The following is a 7,207-nucleotide window of genomic DNA, read 5'->3' on the forward strand; positions in this document are numbered from 1 at the left end:
TGATACGGAAAAAAACCGAGGCATCTCCACTTCGCCGATTTAAACATAGTGGAATAAAACGATTAACGTCCAAATCCACACAAAACACACAATCAATTAGTAAGCTGACAGCAAATTTATATACATGGTATTTAGGAAACCTTTGTTGCAACTTTGGCACGGCATGATGTCCAGACTAGTACAGTAATTTTTATTTTTTGCGTCCTGCTGCTCCCATCGTCAGCCAGGTACTATTTTTTTTTTTTTTTTTTTACTAAGGCAGTATATGAAATCAGATGTATTTCCTACCGCCATTTAGTTGTTTTGTGTTCTTTAAATTATTTATAAAATATCTGGTACAACAGTCAGAGTTTTATGTTTGCTGCAAATACGAACTAAATCAGCTGATTAATTCAACATAATCACAAAGTCTCCCTGCCATTTCCCCCCGCAGAAAGCTGCTACTAGCCAGGCTAAAGCTAATATAGTTAGCCTAAAGAAACAAGCAGAAAGCTGCTACCAACCTGGCTAAAGCTAATATAGTTAGCCTAAAGAAGCAAGCAGAAAGCTGCTACCAGCCTTGCTAAAGGTAATATAGTTAGCCTAAAGAAACAAGCAGAAAGCTGCTACCAGCCTGGCTAAAGCTAACATAGTTAGCCTAAAGAAACAAGCAGAAAGCTGCTACCAGCCAGGCTAAAGCTAATATAGTTAGCCTAAAGATCCAATGGGTCCGTCTGTCCCAACTAACGCTACGGTCCGGAGCCGCGACACTGAAAACACTAATCTACTACAGAAGTCATTGTCTGATCTAACGTCATTTACACTGATTTAATTGTTCTTGGATACACAGAGCTCTGGGTGTGGAGGGGCTGTCTTGGTTGACACGCCTCTTTAACATTGCGTGGAAGTCTGGGACAGTGCCTAAGGAGTGACAGACTGGGGTGGTGGTTCCCCTCTTCAAAAAGGGGGACCAGAGGTTTGTGTGCCAATTACAGGGGTATCACACTTCTCAGCCTCCCTGGTAAAGTCTACTCCAAGGTGCTGGAAGGGAGGGTTCGGCCGATAGTCGAACCTCGGATTGAAGAGGAACAATGCGGATTCCGTCCTGGTCGTGGAACAACGGATCAGATCTTTACTCTCGCAAGGATCCTGGAGGGAGCCTGGGAGTATGCCCAACCAGTCTACATGTGTTTGTGGATCTGGAGAAGGCGTATGACCGGGTCCCCCGGGAGAAACTGTGGGAGGTGCTGCGGGAGTGTGGAGTGAGGGGGTCCCTTCTTAGGGCCATCCAATCTCTGTATGACCAAAGCGAGAGCTGTGTCCAGGTTCTCGGCAGTAAGTCGGACTCGTTCCAGGTGAGGGTTGGCCTCCGCCAGGGCTGCCCTTTGTCACCAATCCTGTTTATAATATTTATGGACAGGATATCGAGGCGTAGTCGGGGTGGGGAGGGGTTGCAGTTCGGTGGGCTTAGGATCTCATCGCTGCTTTTTGCAGATGATGTGGTCCTGATGGCGTCATCAGTCTGTGACCTTCAGCACTCACTGGATCGGTTCGCAGCTGAGTGTGCAGCAGCTGGGATGAGGATCAGCACCTCAAAATCTGAGGCCATGGTTCTCAGCAGGAAACCGATGGAGTGCTTTCTTCGGGTAGGGAGTGAGTCCTTACCCCAAGTGAAGGAGTTTAAGTACCTTGAGGTCTTGTTCGCGAGTGAGGGGACTATGGAGCGTGAGATCAGTCGGAGAATCGGAGCAGCCGGTGCGGTATTACATTCTGTTTATCGCACCGTTGTGACAAAATGGGAGCTGAGCCAGAAGGCAAAGCTCTCGATCTACCGGGCAATTTTCGTTCCTACCCTCACCTATGGTCATGAAGGCTGGGTCATGACCGAAAGAACGAGATCCAGGGTACAAGCGGCCGAAATGGGTTTCCTCAGAAGGGTGGCTGGCGTCTCCCTTAGAGATAGGGTGAGAAGCTCAGTCATCCGAGAGGAGCTCGGAGTAGAGCCGCTGCTCCTTCGCGTCGAAAGGAGCCAGTTGAGGTGGTTCGGGCATCTGGTAAGGATGCCTCCTGGGCGCCTCCCTAGGGAGGTGTTCCAGACACGTCCAGCTGGGAGGAGGCCCCGGGGAAGACCTAGGACTAGGTGGAGAGATTATATCTCCAACCTGGCCTGGGAACGCCTCGGGATCCCCCAGTCGGAGCTGGTTGATGTGGCTCGGGAAAGGGAAGTTTGGGGTCCCCTACTGGAGCTGCTGCCCCCGCAACCCGATACCGGATAAGCGGTCGAAGATGGATGGATGGATACACAGAGTTCGTTGCTAGTGCGAGTGACATGCAGGTCTGATCAATAGATCAAACTAACAAGCTGGCCCAGCTAGTCAACCACAACCTGAAATTTAGAGGAAGCAGAGACTTCCGGTTTGAGCGATGACGGAGTAGGTCGCAAACCGGGAGAGCTCTGTTGAAATCCTCTCTAAATTCGGTTAATGAACATTTTATTGTTACAGTCAACGTGTGCAAACCTGTGTAAAAAAACTACGAAGTATGGGGAAACCGTCTAAAAAGCAAAGCCAACCCGCTGAGGGCACGTCTGACGACAACTTAGATGGCAGATTACAAGCTAGCCAAAGCGAACAGCATGCTACTAGCAACACACCGCTAACGTTGGCCGACATGGAGAAACTTCTTAACTCAATGGAGGACCGCATTATAGCAAAACTATCTGTCCAACTTGCTGCGGATCGAGCAATTATCGACCGGCACGACCAGACTATTAAACACTTGGAAACGTCCGTTGATGATGTGGAGACCAGGCTGCTAGCCCTCGAGTCAACCTGCATGGCCCTGTCCAAAGAGAACGAGGCCCTCAAACTTAAGACGGATGATCTTGAAAATAGATCGCGGCGCAACTTCATCCGTATAACTGGCATACCTGAAAGAGTTGAAGGCTCGCACCCAACCGCTTTCATGGAGGTATTCCTGGAAGAAACTTTTGGCGCTGAGGCTTTTCCCTCACCTCCTCTCGTTGACAGGGCGCACAGAGTAGCGATCTCCCGCAAGAATCAAGATGACCCTCCCCGCCCGTTCATCGCACGGATCCACCGTTACCAGGACAAGGAGCGCATCATGAAGCTAGCTAGAGAGACTGGGTCCCTCTCTTTCCGCGGAACCGAGATACACATTTATCCCGACTACAGCGCCGAGGTCTCCAAGAAAAGAGCAGCGTACCATACTGCAAAATCCCAGCTGAAGGACGCCGGACTCGGATATCGGATGTTTTATCCGGCCAAACTCCAAGTCACCGACAGAAACGGTCGGAAATTGCTTTTTTCCTCCCCTGAAGAAGTATTGGCCTTTCTTCAAGTCAATCGGCCAGAAAGGTCCCCCACTCCCTCTACTTCTTAGAACATTGTTTGACAGCTCTAAACCACGCTGACGCGGGAGTAACCACTTTGTTGCTGGTGAGCTTTGTGTTTTTATTGCCCCGCATTTTGTAAGTCCGTGCATACTCCTGTTTAACAGGGCCGCAAACATTATAAGGTACGTTATTGTTTGCGCTTATCTGGCTCTGACCACATTTTTAATTGTTTTTACTTTACTCGTTATACTCTTGCACAGCTGGTTTTGAGGCTGTTGGTCACACTTGGTATAATGTAATATTGGAATTTCACTTTAGTTTTACCACGTGCTTTGGTTATTACTTTTATTGTTAATATATGCACGGTGCAGACACAGTGTCTTTGCACAGTTACTCAGTAAAATCTGTAACATTGTAATTGTTTTGTTCTTTTGATTAACACAGAGTTCAAGTGTAGGTTAGGAGATCTCTAAGCTTATAGCTCAGAGCGCTGTTCGAGATCCCTGTTCCCTTCCAGATGTCTTTCTTCGTTTTTCCGTGTTTTGTTTTTATTATTCTATTCTTTCTTTTTATGCATTTGTATTTTTTATTTTTCTCCCTCTCTTCACCACCACCCTTGCTGCTGCCCACTATATCTACTAGGGCTGCACGATTATGGCCAAAATGATAATCGCGATTATTTTGATCAAAATTTTGATCGCGATTATTCTCACGATTATTTGTTGATTTTAACCAAAACAAATTTTATTGTCACATAGGCTATTTATAACTGCGAGAGGGAGTGTGATGGACGCTACTCACAGAGAGACGGCTGATCATTATGAACGGGTCCAGCACGGGTCGAACGGCGGATACACACGTCGTGTGTATTAAACGTCTGTATTTTCACTGCGCTGCATTTTTATGAACTATGATATTCTTGCCATGGGTCACATCTCTGGTCCTGGTCCAGGCTTCGGTACAGCAGCTCCGTCTCCCACGCTGTGACTCTACCAACTGAAGTTAGCTGCATTCAAAAACTTCTTCTGTGTTCTTCGCCGTAGCGGCCGCGATAACAGTTACCCGCGGAAACACTGGTACAAATACAGGTTTGCCCCCTCATACTTAACAATATACAGCTGTGTTAATGAAAAATTAAAACTGTAGACATATATCAGAAGTGTGGACCGGCGGCCGCTGTGTGGCGGAGCGCGGAGAGTAAGATGAGAGAGAGGAGGACGAGAGAGCGTAGAAAGATCCAACACAGGCACGGCTTTACAGACGAAATGGGTCATGTAACGCAAAATTAAACAGTATCCATATAAACAGCATTGCAGCGGATGCGAGGACATTAGCACCGGTGCGACCTAGAAGAGCTAACAGCTAACAGACGCTACTAGCTAACAGCTAACAGACGCTAACTAGCACCAACTAGCACTGGTCACTGCTGTTGTCTGAAAAACAACAAATGGGACAAAGTGTTGCGTTTACTGGTAAACTGGTAAACCTTGAGACCGACGTATAACCGACTGCTATCTGTTGAGTTTTCCTCACGCTACTCTGTCCTCTGTGACTGTCTACATCTAGAAACTTAGCTGCACGGGGTGCAGTGAACTACTCTGACTGGCTCATGAGCAGACGGCTTTATGGAGCGGGAGATTGGCTTTGCAAAAAACCCGGAGCGTTCTATGAAATGACGCTTTATAAAAAATAATCGCTCGATCACGCAAATTTGATCGTGGGAAGTCCAAATCGTGATCGCGATTAAAATTCGATTAATTGTGCAGCCCTAATATCTACCCTCATAATTTTGTAAGGTATGGCATCCACGTCTAGTTATAATCAAAGTCGGCCCATTCACTTTGTTTCTCTAAATACTAAGGGTATGAATACCTGGGTGAAAAGACAGAAAATAACATCCTATCTGCAACAATTAAACGCAGACATAGCCTTTCTGCAGGAAACCCATCTTAAGAACAATCATGTCAACTACCTTAAAAAAAGCTGGGTCGGCCAAGTGTACCACTCCCAGTTTAATGCTAAGGCAAGAGGGACAGCAATCCTCATACATAAGAACATCCCCTTTCAAGCTGAGGAAGTGATTACTGATAAAAATGGGAGATTTGTTATTGTTGCGGGTCAACTATTCACCAGTCCTGTCATTCTGATCAATGTTTATGCTCCTAACTACGATGATTACAACTTTTTTGTCAAACTTTTCTCTGCCATTCCTTGTGATAACAATTATAGGTTGATAATAGGTGGCGATTTTAACTGTGTACTCAGCACCGTGTTAGACAGGTCGTCAAACAAGGTCCAACAACTAACCAAATCAGCAAAAGTTATCAATGATTTTATTATGCACAATGGTGTGTCGGACATTTGGAGATTCAAATTTAAAAATCAAAAAGTGTTCTCCTTTTTCTCCAGTGTCCATCACACATACACCCGCATCGACTATTTTCTCCTAGACAATAGACTGCTAGGTAATGTTAGCTCTTGCACATATCACAGCATCACAATCTCAGATCATGGTGCTGTCTCATTTCACATATCTCTACCCAACTGTCTTAGGCCCTCTCGTAACTGGAGACTTAACCCCCTCCTCACAGCTGACGAAAAATTTGTTGGTCACATTCCTCTCCAAATTAACTTTTCATTGAAAACTAACATTCACCCAGAAATCTCTCACTCGACGTTGTGGGAAACCTCAAGGCCTATCTTCGAGGGCAAATAATTGAATACTCCTCCAGGGCAAAGAAAGCAAGAGACTCAAAACTCAATGACGTCTCGCGAGCCATTGCGGAGATTGACAGCCACCACTCCTCTCCGTCGCCAATACGTTTTAAAGAGAGACTACGACTACAGACAGAATACGACTTGCTCTCCACAGACAAGGCCTCTTATTTGCTCACAAAAGCACAATATAAGGTTTATGAATCAGGTGATAAGGCTGGCAGGCTCCTAGCCCAACAGGTTCGCCAAACCCAATCATCCCGCCTTATTCCTGAGATTTATAGTGAAACAGGGGAAACTGTGACAGACGTCCTGGAAATCAACAACACCTTCAAACAATACTACAGTAAATTATACAGCTCTGAATACGGTGATAACTTTTCACAGCTCAAGCACTTCTTTGATAACCTTAACTGTCCTTCTGTTCAAGCTGAACATAAATCATTATTAGGAGGTGTGATTTCCAAGGCAGAGATTCTTAAAGCTGTCAATTCCTTGAAATGCAACAAGACCCCTGGTCCAGACGGGTACTCGGCCGAATTTTATAAAAAATTTGCACCCATGCTATGCCCTCTGCTACAAGACATGTTTAACGAATCTCTGTCATCTGGACAGCTCCCACCAACCCTCCGGCAAGCTGCAATAACGCTTCTACCAAAAGGGGGTAAAAATCCACTTGAGTGCTCCTCCTACCGCCCAATCTCTCTGCTAAATGTGGATTACAAGATTTTGTCCAAGATTCTGGCAGCTAGACTGGAGAAAGTTATCCCACAAATTATTGCAGCAGACCAGACAGGTTTCATCCTAAATAGACACTCTAGCTCAAATTTTAGAAGGCTTTTTAACATTGTTTACTCTCCTCCGTCCCGCTCCCCAGAAATGGTTATATCGCTTGATGCTGAAAAAGCGTTCGACCGAGTTGAGTGGCAATATTTGTTTGCAACCTTAAAGAAATTTGGATTTGAAGATTCCTTCATTTCCTGGATAAAACTCCTCTACTCTCACCCTACAGCCACAGTAATTACTAACGGACTACAATCGGAACAGTTCTCCCTTGGCAGAGGCACACGTCAAGGCTGCAGTCTGTCTCCTCTGCTTTTTGCCATTGCCATTGAACCGCTGGCCATTGCCCTCAGACAATCTCGTAACTTCAGGGGC

At 46.0% G+C, this 7,207-nt stretch overlaps 1 protein-coding gene across 1 annotated transcript in view; it reads right to left on the minus strand.

The window, feature by feature from the left end:
• Positions 1 to 7,207, minus strand: part of ryr2a (ryanodine receptor 2a (cardiac)) — a 250,065-nt gene that overhangs the window by 183,621 nt on the left and 59,237 nt on the right. The window lies entirely within an intron of this gene.

Source organism: Etheostoma spectabile, chromosome 21 (assembly GCF_008692095.1).
Source record: "Etheostoma spectabile isolate EspeVRDwgs_2016 chromosome 21, UIUC_Espe_1.0, whole genome shotgun sequence".
In the NCBI taxonomy this organism is placed as follows: domain Eukaryota; kingdom Metazoa; phylum Chordata; class Actinopteri; order Perciformes; family Percidae; genus Etheostoma; species Etheostoma spectabile.